This window comes from Triturus cristatus, chromosome 1_1 (assembly GCF_964204655.1).
Source record: "Triturus cristatus chromosome 1_1, aTriCri1.1, whole genome shotgun sequence".
NCBI classification, from domain to species: Eukaryota; Metazoa; Chordata; class Amphibia; order Caudata; family Salamandridae; genus Triturus; species Triturus cristatus.
Genome location: NC_140579.1, coordinates 955,538,161 through 955,560,335, shown reverse-complemented (window position 1 = coordinate 955,560,335; position 22,175 = coordinate 955,538,161). Strand labels below are relative to the sequence as shown.

At 48.7% G+C, this 22,175-nt stretch overlaps 1 protein-coding gene across 30 annotated transcripts in view; it reads left to right on the top strand.

Moving 5' to 3' along the window:
• Positions 1-22,175, top strand: part of ARHGAP27 (Rho GTPase activating protein 27) — a 1,125,989-nt gene that overhangs the window by 742,106 nt on the left and 361,708 nt on the right. Inside the window, exon 1 of one of the 30 annotated variants that reach the window (XM_085650890.1) lies at positions 3,418-3,572. The exons of the other annotated variants lie outside the window; for them this stretch is intronic. The gene's annotated coding sequence lies outside the window, so the exon portion shown is untranslated. Of the gene's footprint in view, positions 1-3,417; positions 3,573-22,175 lie in introns of those variants that run through there. 30 annotated transcript variants of the gene reach the window in all.

Here is a 22,175-nt window from a genome sequence, read left to right as displayed (position 1 = left end):
AACGGGAAGCACAGTTACATTTTTGGAGCCTTACCAGAAAAGGAGTGAGTCAAGGTGTCTCGCTTTGTGAAGACACTAAAGAGAACTTGGAGCTTCTGAGGGAGGGTGAACAATTTTAAATTGATCATTTAATTTTAATTTGCTAAGTAATTAGTGGCCAAATATAACACATTGATCTATGAAAACCAGTGTAAAGATGCTTCTGCCTTCAGTCGGAAGCCATTGAAGTGATACAGTGCGACAATGAAGGACCAAACCCCAAATTAATCTGGATATATAAACATTACACACGGGCAGAAACCTATGTGTAGATATGCTTAGGTCAGAGTTCCCATTAAATGCATTATCTTCTTAATACCTTTAGACCCATTCAATTCTTCACAGAGCTTTCCAACAAAAAGTTCATCTGATTAGAGTATGGTAAGGCAGTTTCTTGCAGAACTGTCAAGTTGTCAAAAAACGGAGGTTGGCAGGTTTAATGCAGAACTGTCAAGCTGCAGTAAAAAACCAGCATTGGCATAGCCAATAGGTCTCGCCTTTGGGACTTTATAAGTGTTTAGCCATGCAACAGTTGATGTTGTTGCACCAAGGATATTGTGCTGGATAACGAAATACTTCTAAGGTCCCAAAGGCGAGATCTATTGGCTATGCCAGTGCTTGTTCATATAGGCCTTACAATCATGTTATACCTCATGAGTTCCTATCCACGAGGGCTGTACCCAACATTGTCATCCCAAAAACTGTCTGTGTGAAGAGGAGCCCTATTCTGTTGTGATTAGACGGACATACGCATGTTGTTTCCCCTCCAGATGATAATTAATGCATGTCACTAAAATAAGGTGCCCCAAAAAACCCAATAATGTTCTGTAAAATTTCTTAGTCCATGACAGAGTATCCTGGGGGTTTGTGCAAAGAATGCTGTCAAACACTTGGCAGCAGACCTTAACTGCATAGATTATATGTACAAGACTGTATCCAGGAACCGGATATGGAAAATTATTGGAGTAGTGTCGTTCACATCCTTATGACTGTATAAAGATAAAGAGGTTGGGTTCGACATATAAATATTTGAATGCCGAAGGTACGCAATTTCATCTTAAAGCCAGTCTAGATATGTATAGTCCTTGTTTTTAGGCCTGGCTTGGCAGTGCAGTAGTCACCAAACAAACATGCAATTCACAGAAAAGAACTTTCAGAAGTACTACCGAAGGAGGGGCTTAGCTTTAGTCCACATGGTGGATCAACTGAATACCACAGCATTTGATTGGGCAGAAGTTGTTTCCTCTGAAAAATAGTGCTTGCATTGCACTTCTTGAGTTCTGTGAAATTATTCTTTATACAAACTACTGAGTTGATTCTGGCGGCAAGCCAATGATCAAGGCTATAGGCCTGATTTGTTGATTATGAAAAGCTATGATAAAGGCAGCAGGTCTGACGTAGTTTTAGCCAAAACATATGTTAAGGTCAATAGGCATTTACAGGTGGTATGTTATTACTCTGTATTAAAGCATGCAGAGGTGTATTTTGTTACATGGAATCTCACACAGCACCATAGTTTTGACACTGGTTACCCTCTCTATTAAACCGTGGAGATAAAAGATTTACACTGTGAGCATCCTTGTTAGACCCTCTTGAGAGAGACAGTATTTTTGTTTGCCAACTGTAATTTTGCATCCATTTGTAGTTGTATGACTATATGCCTGATGGTTCTCTTGTGGGAAACCTTATGTTAAATCTAGTAAACTGGAGTTGGTTATGAGGACATGCCAGCATTAAAGGCTACAGGCCTGACTCCTTCATTGGAAAAGGTTACGTCTGATGCCATGGCTCTGAATGGTCTATTATGACATGTTGTGACAAAGGCAATAAACCTGGTTTATTTATTGTGATATGCATTTCTTAAAGACAACTGGCCTTCAACAAGGGTGGACTGTTCTTGCATTTTGCTGCTGATTGAAGACAAGTATTTTGTTACGTGAAATTGCATGGATTACCACAGAAGGCAAGGGATTTTGGTGTTAGTCACCTCCTCTGACAAACCTTGGTGGTAGACTATTTTCATTCACTGTGATAATCCTTGTTAGTCCTTTTTGAGAGGTTTGTTTTATATCTTCTTCACAACTGTAAATGTGCACATACGAGTAATGCTATAGCTGAATGCATGATGGTAGCAAGTTTATGACCACTTTGTTTGTTATGATGTACAGCAGGGCTGTTCAGATGGATGAAAAAGGTCAGGTGAGTCTTTAAAAGGGGTGTGGCCAATGAAGCATAAATAGGCCATACCTCTTGGGCAGGATTCCTAAGTAATTAAAGGTGCAGTTTAAAACATGTGAGCTAAACTCCTGCGCTTTATGCAGCACACCATCTGACGCTTTAAACAGCGTACCACCTGACAAGTTTTTAGGTGCCTTTCGGCGAGTTTTCTATTATTGCATACTGACATATCACACAACAACGAACATATGCGCCTGACCTATTGGTTTTGCCAATGACCGTTACATAAATGTTTAAACAGGAGGATCACTGATAATATCTCATCTAAACGTAACTCATCTATTTGCCCTCTACCAGACTTGGAGCATTTTTGTTTGTTTGCCCATATTTATCTGTCGCACATCAACACTATTTAATGCCAATGTTATTTAAACATGCTATTGATACATGGTTCGACGCAATGGCATTGTTTGATTTACCCAACTTAGTTAATATACGCTACCATCTGTATACATTTATTAAATCTTTTTTATCTATTAAAACGTTATTCTAATTCTGAGTAATATGCAATATAGATACAAGTATACAATAAATGTGTTCATTCACATCTTTTACCCCATTGTGAGAGAAGACCAACTAGAACTGATCAAAGCCTTCCCTTGACCAAGGTCTTTCATATTCAGTTCCCCTCTGGGATAACAATTGCCTGGCAATGGGTTCTCAGACACACCTCTCCTTTGAGGGTAGATCTAGAAAAGGCATTGACCATAAGCCACTGACCATAGGGGGTGGGTGCAGATGTGCCCAACCCCTGCGGGTGCTGGAGTGGGTTGGGTTTTCCAGGAGTTAGGAGGAAGAGAGGAAACTAAATTAAAGGCTCAGTTGTGCCTTTTAGCAAAACTTGAGAGCAAAGCATTGCGGCTCGCTTTAGTGGTAGGTCTGCTTCAGGGAAACAGGATTTTGATCACAGTGTTGTAAAAGACAGGAGAATGTACCGGATTTGTAGCTGAACTCACTTAGGGTGTTCACCAATCACAGCTGAGTAAATCCTGTAAGAACTAATGCAACCAGGCTCAAGGAGACAGGCAACTGGGACAGGAGAAATTACCCACTGAAATAGGTTACGCTTCCTGATGAGTGGGGACTCCTGCTTTGACTTGCATTTCTGTTTCTGAAAGATTTCTCTGACATTTAGGGATGCTAGTCGCTTGCTGACCAACAGAAAAGAAGGCACTTGAAGGTCCTGACTGGAAGAGGCCAACCCGATGCAGTGCCCCTTTCCTAAGATGGGGAAACTGTTGAAGATTCTACAGCCAGAGCCAGCTGCATATGCCTGAAGAAATGCATCAAGAGCAGTAAGGACTGGATTTTGGCCTTGAAATTAAACCTAAATGAAAATAAGGAAAACGTATTGCTTGGGTCCAGGAAGGCTACCCTGAAGAAGCAGAGACGTTGACGAACCAGGAGAGTAATGAGTGGTCCCTACAACTGGAAACTTTGGGTTGGGTTCTAAAGAATCAGTCCCAAGGACATTTATTCATCAGATATTTTTAAAGAACATTTAAACCTACATGTGATTGAAACTATGGTTGTAAGTGGCAGTATTTCACCATTATAACGTAGGGCAATGTGTTATACATGTGCCAACATTTAATGTAAGCTGCCTTCAAGAGGCCATTTTTGAGAACCTCTGCCAAGCTGTTGGTGCTAGTTTAATACTTCCAAACACTGCTTTTGATTCAAAAAGCACTTCAATTCTTGTCTTCAAGTCTCCTGAACTATAGATCATATTTACTTAATTTATGTGTTATTGTGATCATAACTGTTGTTCTTTTTAACTAAATCGGATTGGGAATTTTTACTTATTATAAAACTGTGATGTTTTGATGTTGCTGTTTTTGTACACATAGACCTTTCTCTGATCAGAGCCTTGCTTCTTTTGCCAAACTGAGTTAAACATGAGAATCTGAAAGAAACACGTTAGTTAGATTCCTCACCTTAGAATATCCCCAGGCGTCAGACTGGATCCGGAAGATTTTTCGTCAGCAATACCCCTTGCGCGTCGCTAGGCGTCGTCTGCGGCTCCGCGTCCGTCGTCGGCGTCGTGCGCCGGAATGACGTCGTCTGAGTACTTAGACGCCGCCCTCGCGCGCTGACGTCAGTTCTTCTTTTTTCCGCGCCAGTAAGCGCAGATCCGGGAGAGCTACCCCTTTAGTCAGTTTTTGACTAACTTTTTCGATCCTTTTTGATCTTGTCTCGACTCCGGTGCCGGTAGGATGCCTGGTTTTAAAGCCTGTGCTGACTGTAGCCGCTTGATGTCGGTTACGGACCATCACCGCCGGTGCCTTTACTGCTTGGGCCTTGACCACGACGCGGAGTCGTGTTCGGACTGCAAGGCCCTGACCTCGAAGGCTAGACGGGAGCGGTCCCGTAAGCTTCTCGAGATTCGCCACTCGGCTCCGCGCCCCTCTCGATCCCGGTTCAGGAGGAGGTCCAAGGATCGGTCGCGGAGCCGCAGCCGACGTCATCATCGGTCGTCGGGATCCAAGTCTTCGGGTAAGTCGAAGCACTCCAAGAAGTCCCAAGAGGCGACACCGCTCTTCGGACTCCCCTCGCCGGTCGCGCGACTCGGCCGAGGGTCAGGGTGGTTCCACCCCCGCGGCTCCAGCGGAGCCGCAGGCGCCGCGCAAGTCCCCATACCCACCGGTCCCTGGGACTGACGCGACGCCGGCGGAAGTCAGTGCCTTCCTCTCGGCCATGAGGAAGCTGGCTCCGCCGTCGACGCCCGCTGGCGCGCCTTCGGGCCCCGCGGACCCGACTGGGCAACCTTGCCTGCCGGCGGCTCCGGCACCGGCGCCGTTGACGGCTCCGGCCGCAAGCGCCCGAGGGACCCGTTCCCGAGTCCCCGCCGACGCCGGTCGACCTCGTCACGCCTCCTCCGCCGGCGTCGACACCGGTACCACCACCGACTGCTCGGCGTCGAGCCCCAGTTCAGCCCCGGTCCGGGCCCGGCGTCGATGGACGCCGCGTTCGGCGCCGCTGGAGACACATTTTGTCTATCGCCCGGCTCCGATCCTTCCTCCTGCATACCAGGAATCGGATTAAGGGGACAACTGGGAGGGATCCGAGGATCCTATGGCCGCTCAGGCTCAACTGTCGCAGGACTGGGCAGATGAACTGGGGGAGGCCAGTGGTCTGGATACCTCTCCGGACACTGGATTCATCTCTCCTCCGACTGTGGCTTCGGAGGAGGGTGCTGCTTTCTCTGTGGTGCTGCGCAAGGCGGCCGCAGCCCTTGGGCTCGAGCTACCTGCCGTGGCTGTGAGGACTAACGTCCTCACTGAGGTGCTTCAGTCTGCAGCAAGCTCCACTGAGCCTCTGCTGCCATTCAATGAGGCCCTCACTGACGTTCTGCAGGGCAAGTGGTCCAAGCCCTCCACAGTTCCTCCTGTGGACCGGAACGTCGCCAGGCGCCACCGCCCTGCTCCGGGCGACCCCAGTTTCCTGTCCCAACACCCTACCCCCAAGAGCCTGGTTATCCCGGCCTCTACCTCCCAATCCTCCTTCCCGACCGCTCCGCCGGACCGGGATTCCAAGAGGCTGGGACAGTTCGGCAAGAAGCTGTTCTCCTCCCTTAGCTTAGGTCTACGGTCTTTGAACACCGCCTGCCTCTTGGACCGTTATTCCCACTCTCTGTGGGATACGGTGGAGGACGTGCTGCCCCTGTGTCCGGAGGAGGTCCAGACACGACTTACCCAGGCTCTGGCCGATGGGAGGGATGCAGCACGACATGCTATGCGATGTGGGCTTGACACTACGGACTCGCTGGGTAGGGCGATTTCTACCTCAGTGGCGCTTAGACGTCACGCCTGGCTGCGGTCCACGTCCGTTTCGGGCAATGTCCAGAGAACCCTCATGGACATGCCCTTTGATGGCACTCGCCTTTTCGGCGAGAAAGCGGACAGTGCGCTGAATCGCTTTAAGGACTCCCGGGCTACGGCCAAGTCCTTGGGCCTCTCGGCCCCGCGGTCGCAAACTTCCGCCTTTCGCCCCTTTCGTGGCCAAGGAAGGGGTGCCTCCTCACGTGCGCCTAGCCACCAGCCGCAGAACCAACCTGCGCGCGGTCGCGGACATGGTTTCCGCCGAGGCGGTTCTGGAGGACGACGCGGTCAACCCACATCCACCCCGGCAGCATCCGCCTCAAAGCCTTCCTAGTCCGAGCTTTCAGGCCCATTCCACGCCAGTGGGCGGCAGAATTCGCCATCACCTGCTCCACTGGCGGTCCATCACATCGGACAGGTGGGTGCTGCAAATCATCCGAAGGGGCTACTCCCTCCCCTTCGAGACGACCCCTCCAGCCATGCCACCGCAGCACCACCGTATCTCGGGGGATCATTTGAATCTTCTCCACGAGGAAGTTTCGGCCCTCTTGGCCAAGGGGGCCGTCGAGCGCGTTCCGAGCCCAGAAGTAGGTCGTGGTTGTTATTCCCACTACTTTCTGGTTCCCAAGAAGGGCAAAGGAGGCCTACGCCCTATCTTGGACCTCCGGAACGTCAATGCCTTCCTCCGGAAGGAAAGGTTCAAGATGTTAACTTTGGCTCAGGTTCTAGCTGCCCTAGACCCTGGAGACTGGATGGTAGCGTTGGACTTGCAGGACACATACTTCCACATCCCTGTCCTGCCGGCCCACTGGCGTTACCTGCGGTTCACGGTGGCCCAAGAGCACTTTCAGTTTACCGTGCTCCCCTTCGGCCTCACCAGTGCCCCTCTTCGGCCTCACCAGTGCCCCTCGGGTGTTCACGAAAGTGATGGCGGTGGTCGCAGCTCATCTGCGCAGATCAGGGGTTCCAGTCTTACCCTATCTCGACGACTGGTTGTTGAAGGCGGGCTCGCCCCAGGCAGTCGTCTCCCACCTCCAGACTACGGCGGATCTCCTGCATTTGCTGGGGTTTTCCATCAACGTGCCAAAGTCACACCTGAGTCCCTCTCAGAAGCTCCTCTTCATCGGAGCGGTTCTCAATTCGGCGCAGTTTCGGCCTCTATCCTGGGTTTCGGTCAGGCTAGTGTTGCGGCTTCTGGGGCTGATGGCCTCCTGCATCCTACTAGTGCATCACGCCAGGCGGCGCATGCGGGCTCTGCAGTGGGACCTGAAGTTTCAGTGGGCCCAGCATCACGGCAACCTGTCCGACCATGTCTTGATCTCGGAGGGCACTGCACGGCAGTTGCAGTGGTGGCTCACGGACCGCGATTGGGTCAAGGGCAAGAGCCTCTCCCTTCCCCAACCGGAGCATGTCGTAGTGACGGATGCGTCCCTCCTGGGATGGGGTGGCCATATGGGAGAGGCGGAGATCAGAGGCCTCTGGTCTCCGGCGGAGTCTCGTCTCCACATCAACCTGTTGGAGTTGAGAGCGATCCGACTTGCACTGAAAGCCTTCCTTCCCTCGGTCAGGGGAAGTGTCGTGCAGGTGTTCACGGACAACACCACCGCCATGTGGTATTGCAACAAACAAGGCGGGGTGGGGTCGTGGACCCTTTGTCAGGAGGCTCTGCGCCTCTGGACGTGGCTGGAACACCAGGGCGTCACCCTAGTGGCTCAACATCTGGGGGGCTCTCTGAACGCCAGAGCAGACGAACTCAGCCGCCGGTGCATGATGGATCACGAATGGCGTCTGAACTCCGAGGTGGCGCAAGGTCTCTTTCAGCAGTGGGGAGAGCCTTGGTTAGATCTATTCGCCACCGAAGAGAACGCGCAATGTCAGCAGTTCTGCGCGTTGGAATTTCCAAGGCGGCACTCGCTCTGCGACGCTTTTCGTCACGAGTGGAGTTGCGGTCTGTTGTACGCCTTTCCGCCTCTACCACTTCTGCCCAGAGTGCTGAAGAAGATCAGGCACGACCGGGCCCAAGTCATCTTGGTGGCTCCGGATTGGGCATGAAGGTACTGGTATCCCGAGCTACTCAGTATGTTGACCGATCCTCCGATACGTCTGCCCCTTCGGGAGGATCTTCTGTCGCAGCAGCAGGGGACGGTCCTCCACCCGAACCTGTCCAGCCTCCACCTCCATGCGTGGAGATTGAGCGGCGGCAGTTGATGCCATTTGACTTGCCTCCTGAAGTCTGTGATATCATTCTGGCAGCCAGGCGTCCCTCCACAAAGACGGTATACGCCTGCCGGTGGAACAAATTTGTGGCATGGTGCACAGCAAAGGCTGTGGATCCCCTTTCCGCCCCTCTTTCTGAGGTTCTCCTCTTTCTTCTTTCTTTGGCCCGGCAGGGCTCTGCCCTGGGCACCTTGAAAGGTTATCTTGCTGCCGTCTCTGCCTTCTTGCGGCTTCCTGATCAGCCTCCTCTTTTCAAGTCCCCTGTCGTTACACGCTTTCTAAAAGGCATCACTCACACGTTCCCTCCTGTCCCTTTTGTAATGCCTCAGTGGGACTTGAATCTTGTTCTCACATTTCTAATGTGCGCTCCCTTTGAGCCTCTTAATTGTCCTCTTCGTCTGCTGACGCTTAAGACTGCTTTTCTGGTAGCCATCACCTCGGCTAGACGGGTGAGTGAGCTCCAGGCTTCATCTTCAAAGCCTCCTTTTCTCTCTGTTCATCCGGACAAGGTTGTCCTTCGGCCTCGTCTCTCCTTTCTTCCGAAAGTGGTGACCCCCTTTCATCTTGGGCAGTCTGTCACCTTGCCCACCTTCTTTCCGCCTCCGCATCCTTCCAAAGAGGAAGAGAGGCTCCACCGTCTGGACCCAAAACGTGCGCTCTCCTTTTATCTGGACCGCACAAAGCAGTTCCGGGTGGACGACAAACTTTTCGTGGATACGTAGGTGCTAAGAAGGGGAAAGCTGTGCACAAACGGACCATCTCTCGGTGGGTCGTTTTGTGCATCAAAATTTGTTACTCCTTGGCAAAAAAGGACCCTCCTGTTGGGCTGCGCGCCCATTCTACTCTGGCCACGGCGGCTACTACTGCTTTGGGACGAGGTGTCCCTTTGCAGGACATCTGTCAGGCGGCAACGTGGGCTTCGCTACACACGTTTGCCAGGCATTACTGCCTTGACAGCCAAGTCCGGAGGGATGGCTTCTTTGGCCGTTCTGTCCTCCAGGACTTTCTGGTGTGATCTTGGTTCGCAGACCCACCACCGGGGATGGTATTGCTTGGGTATCTATTCTAAGGTGAGGAATCTAACTAACGTGTTTCTTTCAGATGAACAAGTTACTTCCCTTCGGTAACGATGTATCTGTAAGAAACATTAGTTAGTTAGATTCCTCACCGACTCACCCATCCTCCCCGTTCTGCGAACTGACATCTAGGGTTAAGGTTATCCTTTTCAGGCCCCTAGATTTTCTTTTTGGCACCAGTGTCGGTCTTAGCTTTCCGTGCCAGGAACGCAGAGCCATGCAATGTACAAGAACTGACGTCAGCGCGCGAGGGCGGCGTCTAAGTACTCCGACGTCATTCCGGCGCACGACGCAGATGACGGATGCGGAGCCGCAGACGACGCCTAGCGACGCGCAAGGGGTATTGCTGACGAAAAATCTTCCGGATCCAGTCTGACGCCTGGGGATATTCTAAGGTGAGGAATCTAACTAACTAATGTTTCTTACAAATGCATCGTTACCGAAGGTAAGTAACTTGTTCTTTATCGCGGCAACCTCTCCACCTATAAGAAATGAGATTGTGTTGACTTTGAGGAATCACCACTTCATATCAAAATAAAGACCTTCAGTATTCCTACAATTATGGGCTACAGAGAAAGAGGGACCCTTCGCTGTCTTTCAGGAAGTATGCAAGTTTTTAGTTGTTATATAGGTTGCTGCTTCAGATTGTCTGTTTAGCTTTCGACCAAGGGGCAGCTCAACGTTTTAAAGCAGGCAAGACAATGATGGTGACCTGAGGGCCAAATGGATGTGCATGCAGCCAATGGAGAAAGGGCCATTTCCCGACTAAAAAAGGAAGGCGAAGCTGAGCCTCAGTTAAAAAAAAAAAAAACCAAGCAGCCGCGAAAGTGATCGCGATCAAACATCAAAGTGAAAGTAATTGCGGTCAAGCGCGGCGCCCGCGCACATGCACTGTAGCCCTAGGCTGGCCTGGTGCCACTTTTTGGAGCCCTCTCAAAAAGTCTCGTCAGACCAGCGCATGCGCTGGGTCAGGCGAGACCTAAAAAAAGGATGTGGAGTAAAAAAGTGACATTTTCCATTTTAATATCTATTATTTGCTTTCTGATACAGGAGAATTCGCTGAACATAATTGCACTAATCTTTATATGAAAGGGATAGTTTACTCGAAGTGTTTTAGTGTAAATCAGTTTAGTGGTTTTTAAGAAATGGGCATAAAGAAAATTGGTGGACATGTACAGTTTAAATTATGGCTATCTGGATTGCTTAGGTCTTCAACCCCATATTTATTTTATACTAATCATGGACGAGGGAGTTTTTTCTCATGTTGATTTCAGATGTGGGAACCAAAAGTTGTATCTGCAGACCCCAAGTTGCCTAATTGGCTTGTTGCAGCTTCAGGAAAGATCTTACAGCAGGATGAAATGAGCCATAAGGGGGCAGAAGGAGCATTCTCTCACCCCTTTCCTTATATGGTGTGGCCTCTTCATGATTTTCCTGTGCATAAAATAAAACAAAATTATTTTCGTCACAGAGTTAGTAGTGCTCTGTGGAGTGGGTCTGTGGCCCCTGAGATCCACAGACCCTGACCAGGGACCGCAAACCAGCAACATGCTTCATAGGCTTGCGCTCGACATTTCTTGGTGTTTGTGGACCAGCAACTTTGTCAGTGGACCCCACAGAAAGTCCAAACAGGGTCCATGAGTCAGCGAGTGTTCGTAAAGCCTAAAAATAAATGGGAAATAGATGGTGCTTTGCCAAAAGCCAGACTCCGCAGCCAACCCCAATTTGTAGTGGGATGTTGGCTACCCGTGGCGGGTTGCACATAGGAACTGTTGGAGGTGGTAGATCATAAAATAAATCTCTGAAAAAACTAAGATTATTATGAAGTAATGGCGAGTCTCGATTATAACCGTTTATTATAGATTTAAAAATAAAAACAAAACCACTGAAGACAACACAGTTAAAGTGGAGTATTGGTTGGTAGTGAATTAAAATTGAAAAACCGATTGAAGGAACTAATTGTGGTTAGGACCACAACCCATAACTTGTACACCAGATAAAATGTTTATGACCGCACAAATGTATACCAAAAAACAAGAACACCTAACAACATTATTTTGCAAAACATACTCAAAATATAAATAATAATACATTCATATTCATCTCTTTCACAATGTTCAGGGTAGAGTAATAATCTTCTCTTTAAAATTATTTACATTTGTAATAGAATTGTCACATTAAGGGTGATATCATAACCATTGCATTTGGCCTGCAGGACTGTTGTACAGGTCCTAACCGTAACTTGCAAATTTCAGTGTTTTTTAGTTTTAATTCACAGCCTTAATTCCACTTTAACTGTTTTTCCCAATACATTTCGGAGTTTTTTTTTTTAAACCTACATTTAGCTGTTATAACCAAAGCTAATCATAACTTTCCTATATATACTTATCACACTAGTGATCCCCCCCCCAAAACTTGCTAAATGAATTTTAAATTTTTTTATACAATGATCTTTTAGGATTTCGGTCCCTTCAAAAGATTCAGTCCATTCAATCAACTTTATTTGAAATAAAGTTTCAACAGTGAAGAATCAAATGACTTGGGACTGTATGCACTTGATTATGGTTTCAGTACATGATCATGACGTAATGATTTACATTTTTGATGTACAATTAAACAGGCAATAGTAAGGCAGGAGGAACGAGCCAATGCAAATGCATACATAGGGTTAGTCAAGCACATTACATAAAAATACTGAAACAATGTAGGACAAAAACAGAGAGCACTACAAGCAAGTTCCCTATACCTGGTTTAAATTTTGGAAACTTTTGTTAGTTCCAGCTCAGTAATTTGAGGTACTATTTATGATCGGTACTTCGAACTATCAACAGTGCAAAATATTGTGTTGACTGCTTGAATAATAGTAACATTTGCAAATGTATATTATTCCCAAATTAATGTCAATTATTTTTAGGCTAACAGATGTATTTCACAGGTTCAGTTGCCGTGATTGCCCTCACCTATTTAATTTACAATCTCAGATGTGTCCATTTTAGGACCGTATGCTATGTAAAGATAACACAGTGATGAAATAATCTTACTTTATATTGTTTTTTCTGGCACTAAACAGAACACACAAAGCAAGCACATGGGTATACACGTAGGTTTTGGATATATCTTGTGCATTAATATCAAGTAACAAGCACTGTAAAACAATACCCAAGTAATGCATTGTGGATGAAGTTTTGTTGGTAGTGTGTTGACCTCCAGTGGTATTTAATTTTATGATATTAAGACTGAAAGTAAAGGTCAGTTTAGTGGAGATCTAGACAGTGGAAAAATGACTGTGTTGGAGTGTGTTGCTTTGAAAGCTCACTAGTATAACACTTGTTTGAGGCGAAATTGCTGAGGGACATGGGTAGCATGGATTGGGGATGCTATTCTAAAACCTGACAAAGAACAGCTTGAAAGCATGGCACACCTATAAGGAAAGAAAGACCACATTAAACACTATCCCTGTATACACAAAGGTTGGTGAGCTCTGTGGTTGTGTTCAATTGCTGACTGTAGGTGTGCTGGTAGCAGGGAATGTGCAGCCATGGTTGATTTTAAAATGGGTCCAATGTAGTATTTCGATTAGGCCGTGCTGTAACGTGTCCTGTTAAGCTGTAAAGCGGTAAAGACTAAAGAAAGTAGTTCAAATGAATTCTGCTCATCCACAAAATAATTTACATACCGTCAATTTTCTTACTGTCTTAGCTGATCCAGGAAAAAGCATTGATGCCTTATGATAGAAAATCCTAAACTGGTCCCTCTAAAGTGCCCACGATAATTACGGGACAAGTGTAATTCAAGCTGTACAGTAGCATGTATTCCTTAGTTTAGACCTGAACTACTTTCTAAGCCTTTTTATAAGGTAATGAACTAGTGGACATTTGTTTGTGCAAATACTTGTGATTTGATTATAAAGTGACAGCTATGGTTTTCGTAGGGTGCGTAGAATATTACTGGAAGTATATATTTCCTTTGCACATCAGAGCACATGTTTTGTTTTGCATTTTTTGAACTTCTTGGATAGCTGTGTATATTTGATATAGTTCTTTGCAAACCTACTCCTCCCACCAGTTCAATTGATTCAAGATTTTAACAAAACACTATCACAAAAGTTATTTTTGCATTGCTGTGTTAGTGTTCTAGAGTCTGATGTTGATCAGTACCAATAGGTTCTTTGCCTTTGAGGACATTTTTGTGTATTAGTCAAGAATGTAAATTAAAACTGTGCATAATAGTAATATACACTGTAAGTCACACATGTATACTGACATGATACTATTACTTTTGAAACGATTTTGATATGACCTGTTAAGGTGCATTTTCCTGACTTTTACTAAATAGGCCTCAAATGGGTTACAACTCATCTTGTTATAAATGGATGTCGTCTTCTGTGTTTATTCCTGCTGCACGCAGTCAAGCAAGTCATGTTTATTTATTTCTGAATTACGCTGTCTTCAAAGGAAGCTCTCTAACATGGACTCACTAATGTAACACTTTTTCCAAGGGTCTTCTGTGTGCATGGAGTATCGCATATATTCGCAAGTGTTCACTTTTGTTTATGTAAATTGTTTGGTCTGACACCTCCAGATGAGGTCAGAGGGGCTGAATCAATATTCATGTTGTGGGTTGGTGCTTGGTAGGGCTATCTGCCGATTTTAAAATCCTTATTCTCATTTGTTGAAAATGTAATTCTGTGCTCTCACCACAAAGATTCTACAGTCTTCATGTTCTTCTCTGAGGAGATTTCATGTATATAAACTCGTTTCTGGGAGTGAGCAAGAGACCTTTCCTCTACTAGACTACCTACGGATACTATCTGATTTCCTACTGATTTTGCTGATTGTTGTGGACTCAAATCTATTTTTGATTTTGCCTGTTATTCTATATAGTCTTATAAATGAGGGACTTCATGTCAAGGACTTTGTGCACTTAAGTGAGATTTGCTGCATCTGCACCTTACTATTTCTGTACTGCACCTTTTCAATGTTTGTAATAAATCTTCATAAAATAAATAATTCTGCAATAGAGCTTGCTTAATGAGTCAGACCTTTCTTATTTGACTCTATTTTGATATGTTGATTTGTATCTTATCTCTGGACACATTGCCTCATGAAATTGAGGTTTACACGTCCCCGATTCGGTGATTGTGTTTTTGAGCTTTAAGGTTTTAGGGGTCCAGCTCTCCCACACCTTTGTACTTGCAGAGTAATAACAATACTCAACATTCTCGAGTACTATTTTATCACTCATTTTTATTTTTCATTTTCCTCTGCCTGACTGCACCTGTCTGTTGGAGATGTTTGAACCACCACTTCAGGCTTCCTAGCACTATGACCCGGTGTGTCCCTCGCGCTCATGGACGGCTCAGCTCATTATATAACTTCCAGCTGGCGGCAGACCCGGGTATAAACCCAACCTGCAGCGTTATTCTGATGCATTCCCCTCTGCTGGGCACCGCGCACATGAGAAGGTGCTTCATGTGACATGCTCCAGCGCCCTGGAATGTGTATTCTTTCCCTTTCACGTGAAATGGTAGCTGCCCGATTCACCTTGCCAGACCTGCTCTCCTGACCCACTGTCTTCTCTCAGCCGCATCTCTCTGTTACCTATCCTAAATTCAAGCAAGCATTTGCAATGCAATAAGTGTCACATTATTTTAACTTTGACCTATTAGTATTGTAAATGACACTGCCTTTTATTGTTGCAGGTTTTTTAAACCCATAAAAGGCATTGTCTTTTACAATGCCAATAGCTCCAAATCTCGCAATTGTGAGACCTATTGCATTGGAAAGCTGAAACAGAGAGCGCGGTGCCCCTGAAGTAGACGCCACACTCTGCATTTAAGTTAAAAAAAAATATTTAAACAACGCGTGGTGCCCCTGAAGTGTGTGTCGCGCTAAGCATTACAGCAGCTCAGATTTTCCTTTCGGTGTGATCCTGCCCCCTCTGGATCCTTTTGTTATTAAATATACTTTTATTGGAAGTCTCTAGTTAGAGCACGAAAGCCTCATTTGAATATTACACAGTAAAAAGTGAACACAACATACTGGGTGAAAGTCTTTTGAGACACATTGGTCCAGATGTTTTGGCAGATGGATCTTTCCCTTATGTTTACGTCATTAGTCTGTGAGTCTACTTCTGCTGCTGCATCAACACCGGCGCGCCCGCAGAAACAGTGGATTATGCAAAATAATTGTACTGCATGATGGAAACCAAGAAAGAACAAAGACCGTGGCGCCTGGCTAATGTTCTGCCAATGCAAAAAAGATGGCCATCTTTGAATGGTAAACGATATTGTGACAAAGCCTGGGTGATAAGAGTATAACACTTTGAGGTAAACCTCTTCATACCAGAGATGCCTAACCACAAGATCGGAGAAAAGAGAAACAAACTAACTCAGCGTTGACCTAAAAGCTACTGTTTGATGTGTAAAATAGATTAATTATAATGTAAGAACTATTGTTCAAATTAACTGAAAAACAGTGCTACAGTATTTCTGTAGTAGGGGATCTCTGTGTATAGTCATAATCTAGTGAATAGTCCCGCCCATGTGCGTGGACCCCGGAGCAATAAAAAAATAATCTCTAAAAGGTGACAAATCATGCAGACCTGCATACACCTTTAAGAGAGAATTTAATTTAAAGACAGATAATGCAGCCTATACTCACAGGCTACACTGTCCAGTACTTCAACTAGAATTCCACCAACATCCACAAACAGCACTGCCTGTCTAGTTTTTCTCCCCATATGAAAAAACCCTGCCTCTACCAGCAAAAGCCTCTGGAATGATAGAGAGGAAGGAGTGGACAGACAAGCCCCATAGGCTGCCATTATGTGGCTTAAAACAGGATACTGTGCCTTTAAGAAAACTTTCCAGGTTTCCAGAACTTTCCCCAGTATCCCAGAATGCCCAGCAGGTCCCATTTACTTTCAGTTCTTTTTTCCGGCTCCTGCTAGCAGGACCCTGGAGCATTGAGCTCTCCCCTTTTCAAGGGTTTTTTGGAGATCTTGTCAATTTTTGTCACTTTTTCAAGTGCTTAGTAGCTGGTACTGTCAACATGCCTGGCTTGTTCGACAAGTGCCCGGAATGTGGTAGAAAGAAGGCTAAAACTGATCCACACGAGGTGTGTATAGGTTGCCTTCCCCAGTCCCACGTGCCTGAAAACTGTACCATCTGCCACTCGTTCTCAGCCAGGACCCTGAGGGACAGGATGAAAATCAGGCTTCAAGTTCTGTAGGAGAGAAGACTCAAGGCACCAGGTGGGTCTGGAGGGGCTGATTTGCCCCATACTGAGGCCTCTGGGGGGCTCCCCAGGGGCAGGAAGACCAGTAAGCACTCCCACTCCCCGTCGAGTGCGGCGTCGAGGAGGATGACCACCGTCTGTTCTCCGTCTCCCCAGGGCTCTGGGGAGAAGCGGCGTCGAAGATCGACGTCGAGGGACCTGAATAGGCCGCCGTCGACTACATCGGCGGCGTCGGCGACGACGCCGTCTTCGGCGCCGTCCAGCAGTCGGCGTCGATCGGACCCGGCGTCGGCGCTCGCCGTTGAGGGGAGATCGCCGTTCGCCGTCGATGAAGAGGAGACGGTCGACGTCGCCGCCGAAGAGATCGACGTCGAGGTCGAGGAGATCGCCGTCGACGTCGAGGCACAGGTCGCCGTCGAGGCACAGGTCGCCGTCGAGGCACAGGTCGCCGTCGAGGAAGAGAGTCACCGGAATTGGTGTACTCTGTGGTGTATACGCCCCCTCGGATGCCTCCGTCACCGCCTCCTCTCCCACCTCCGCCGACTCCTCCGCCGCCACCACCACCAACGCCACCTCCACCACCGCCTCCACAGCCGCGGACACTACCTCCGCCGCCCCCACCTAGGCGGCTGCCACGCACTCCGGTGGGACCGCCGCCGGTTCCCCCGCGGTCGGTTTCCCTTCCGAGGTGCCCGACTCCGCCGCAGGGGACCCCGAAGCCACGACGCCCGCGGTCGCCGGGACCGGCTAGACCGGCGGACAGGCCGAAGCCGAAGAGGTCGCGCTCCCGCTCTCACAGGAGGAGAAGGTCACGGAGCCGTGGACGGTCATCGTCGGACTCCGGACGACGCCGTAGGAGGCACAGGTCCAGGTCACACACGCGCTCCTCGACCAGAGACTTTTCCCCGACACTGTCCGACTCACCGGGGACTAGGGAGTCGCCGGTGGACGATTTGGTCTCTTTCCAAGAGGTGCTGTTGAGAGGGGCAGCAAAGTTGGGTATCACGGTGACGGTTCCAACACCCACGACGTCCGTGATATTCGAGACATTTCATAAGAAACATCTGTCTCGCCCTCTACTGCCTCTTGTACCAGGACTGGTGGAACCCGCGTTGGAGCTGTTCCTCACTCCCGCGATGACGAAGGCCGCCCCCTCCAGGCTCATGAAAAAGTATAGGGCCCCGGAGTCGGACCCTACCTTTTTGAGAGTGGACCCGAAGCCGGATTCGGTCATCGTGACGGCGGCGAGGAAACAACATGCGACCGCGCCTTCGTCGACGGTCCCGCCGGACAAGGAAAGCCGCTGGCTGGACTCTGCGGGCAGGAAGGTGTGTGGGACCGCCGCCACTACCATGAAGGCGGCGAGTGCAGGGGCATTGTTGGGCCGTTACGACCGGGCCCTGTGGGAGTCCCTGCAGCAGTATGCGGACCTACTGCCCCGGGACAAGAAGGAGGACTTCTTGGAGACAGTGCGCGAATGCATGCTGGTTTCTAACCAGGTGATCGGCGCAGCGGCGGATGTATCCTTGCTGGCCGCCCACGCTTACTGCCATGGCGTTCACCAGAGGCGGCATTTGTGGCTGCGCCTGACGTCCCTCAAGCTAGAGGCGCAGCAAAGGGTGGCCAACCTGCCCTTCTCGGGGGGAAACCCTGTTCGGGAAACATGCGGACGATGAGATGGCCCGCATGAAGGCGGAGGCGGAAACCCTGACGGCCATTGGGTTAGAGAAGGCCGAGAAGAAGAAGCGCCCGTTCCAGAGGCGGTTCGGGTCTTCGGGCAGAGGGCGTGGGCAGGGTTCGGGACAGCAGCAGCAACAGCAGCAGTTCCGCAAGCCCTTCCAGAAGCGCCAGAGGGGTAGAGGAGGCCGGCAGGCTACTACCACTACCAAGGGCCCGGCCGGGTCTCGGCCCTGAGCGGCTACTTCCCCCTCAACAGTTACCCACTCCAGTGGGGGGAAGCATTCCATTTTTTCCGGCAGAGTGGAGAAAAATTACTCGGGACAAGTGGGTGCTGAATATTGTTTGAAATGGATACAGTCTTCGGTTTATCAGCCCGCCTCCAGCGATTCCGCCGGTCAGCTCTCGATTCCAGCTGAGAGAGCTCCAGGCGGAGGCAGACATCTTGTTGAGAAAAAAGGCGGTAGAAGAGGTACCTCTGTCTCAAAGGGGAAGAGGTCTGTACTCTCGGTTCTTCCTCGTTCGCAAGAAGGACAAGAACGAGTTCAGGCCCATTCTGGATTTGCGACAGGCAAACAAATGGATTCGCAGAGAGAAGTTCCGCATGCTATCGTTGCACCAGATTTACCCTCAGCTGCAACGGGGAGACTGGCTCTGTGCCATAGATCTACAGGATGCGTACTTCCATGTGCCCATAGCGAGGAAGCACAGGAAGTTCCTGCGATTCCAAGTCGGCGCCAATCACTATCAATACACAGTACTGCCATTCGGGCTAAAGTCTGCTCCCAGGACCTTCTCGAAGTGCATGGCGGTGGTGGCGGCACACCTGCGGAGGAACAAGGTGTTTGTCTACCCGTATCTGGACGATTGGCTGATCAAGGCTTCATCCTTCTCGGAAGCACAAGATCACTTCCGATGGACGTGCGCTCTTACACAAGCTGGGGTTACACGTCAACATGTCCAAATCGGTCACGACTCCGGTCCAGTGCATACAGTACCTGGGGGTCTCCATCGATACGCGGTCAGCAAGCGTGTCTCCTTCGGAGGAGAGACGGTTATCACTCCTTCGGAAGGCTCAGGACTGCTCCATCGACGACAGTGAGGAAGGTGTCTTCTCTACTGTATCTTCCTCACGCCTCATGCACGGCTACACATGAGGCCACTGCAGGAGTGCTTGGAGGATCAGTGGGATCAGAGGACAGGCTCTTGGGACGACAAGATACGACTGTCGCTGCATGCTCTTCAATCTCTGAAGTGGTGGTTTTCGGCGGAAAACCTCCTCAAGGGGGTTCCTTTCCACAAGGACATTCCCACGACGAGTGTAGTGACGGATGCTTCTCTCCAGGGCTGGGGAGCGCATTCCGGGGACTTGCAGATTCAAGGGAAGTGGTCTCCTCTGGAATCGACGTACCACATCAATTTCCTGGAACTCAGATCTGTCTTCCTGGCACTGAAGGCCTTCCTTCCGTCCTTCCAGACCAACTCGCTGCTGATACAGACGGACAATAAGACCACGATGTATTACCTCAACAAGCAGGGGGGGTCGAGATCGCGCACTCTGTCACAGGAGGCGCAGGCGATCTGGCGCTGGCTGCTGGCCCGAGGACTGACGATTACGGCCACGCATCTGCCAGGGGTGCAGAATGCTCAGGCGGACGCCTTGAGCAGGCTGATTCAGGAAAACCACGAATGGGTCATAAACGACGAAGTACTAGGAGAAGTCTTCGCAAGGTGGGGGACTCCAGACGTAGATCTGTTAGCCACCGCCGAAAACAGCAAATGCCGAGACTTCGCATCCAGGTACTACCAGCGGGGGACGCTGGGGAATGCGCTATGGATCGATTGGTCGAACAGCTTTCTGTACGCTTTTCCACCCATTCCCCTGATTTCGGTGGTACTCATCAAGCTGTCCCAGTCCAGGGCGCGGATGATCCTGATCGCCCCGGAGTGGCCCAGGCAGTGGTGGTTCACGGACCTTCTTCACCGGTCTCTCCTTCCTCACATGCGGTTGCCGTGCAGGCCGGACCTTCTCACGAAGTTCGGGGGGCGGATGGTGCACCCCAACCTCTCGGCTTTGAGTTTGGCGGCATGGCTCCTGAAATAGTGCAATATGGCCATCTGAATCTACCAGACGATTGTATGGACATTCTGAAGGAGTCTAAACGACCTTCCACTAGGACATCCTATGCTTACAAGTGGAAGAGGTTCTGTATCTGGTGTAGGTCCAAGAACTTTGATCCGACGACATGTAAGGAAGATGTCATCCTTCCGTACCTGTTACATCTGGCGCAGTCTGGCCTTAATTTCCATTCCATTAATGTTCATCTGGCTGCTTTGACTGCTTACAGGAAATGCCCTTCACAGACTTCCTTCTTTCAGATCCCTGTGGTCAAGGATTTTTTGGAAGGCTTGAAGAAAGTGTTTCCTCCCGTCAGACTTCCCTCGCCTTCCTGGGACTTGAATGTGGTGCTGTCCAGACTGATGAAGGAGCCTTTTGAACCCATTCACAAGGCTTCATTGCAGCACCTATCCTGGAAGGCGGCGTTCCTAGTGGCCATTACATCGGCCCGCAGGGTGAGTGAACTTCAGGCATTATATTGTCAAGAACCTTATACTGTATTTCATGCTGCTAAGGTTATGATGCGTACTCACCCTAAATTTCTTCCTAAGGTTATCTCTGATTTTCATGTCAACCAGACCATAACTTTACCTACGTTCTTTCAGAATCCCTCTTCGCCAGCGGAAAGGTCTCTACATTCCCTGGATGTTCGGAGGGTGTTGAAATTTTATCTGGATAAGACCAAGGATATTCGTAGGTCTGACCAATTGTTTGTTAATTATGGCTCAGTCAGGACTGGTCTTGCGACCTCTAAGCAGTCCATTTCTCGGTGGATTGTGTCCTGCATACAATTGTGTTATCAAAAGGCTAATAAGACCTTAGGGGGTAAGCCTAAGGCTCATTCCACCAGGGCCAAAGCTGCCACGACGGCTTTGCTGCGTAATGTTCCGATTGCGGAAATCTGCAAGGCGGCCACTTGGAAATCGGTCCATACCTTTGCTGCGCATTACTGTCTGGACACGGATGCCAGGGCAGATGCTCAGGTTGGGCAGGCTTCGCTGCGAAATTTGTTCGCACAGTAGTGGTAGTTGTAGGCGAGTAGGGTCTGCTTTCTATGTTCACCCCCACTTTTTGCTTTTGCTTTACTGGTTTTCGACTTAGATGTGGCTGTGGGCCTGCTAATCAGACCCACAGCCCTGCTGTTATCTCTCTAAATTGATACTATGTACTTTAGGTGCATAACCCATTTGGATAGGATCACCTTATTGGCCCCTGTACAGTGTACCCTAGGTACCCAGGGCATAGGTGTACCCTAGGCCTACCAGGGGCTGCAGCATGTATTCTGCCACCCCTGGCCTGGCCTTCCATTTTGACACAACTGGCTGATCACTCAGCTGGGGCAAGGTCGTGTAATCACCCCTTGCTTAGGTGTAGTATTCCTATACCTAACTTACATATAGGCACATGTGTACCTATCAGTCACTCCTATGGCAGGCCTTAACAATCCTGGAGGCAGAGTGCTTGGTAACATGTGAGATGGTGCTCTAGCATGAGCTGAGCCTGTCTGCAGCTTTCGGAACCATGTCCTTATAGCTGTTCTATGATATCGCCTACCATATACTTTTAAAGTGCCTTATAATCTTAAACGGTTATGGTAACTATGGTTTGGCTTTATCAAAACATGTCGTGTAAGGTGTCTAACACTTTGGAATAATACCCCCATACCATTTCTGGACATGAGGATATTATTCCCCCCTTCTAGAGGGAAAGACATGTTAAAATCATACTTCACTGTTAGTCTCTGACCAAA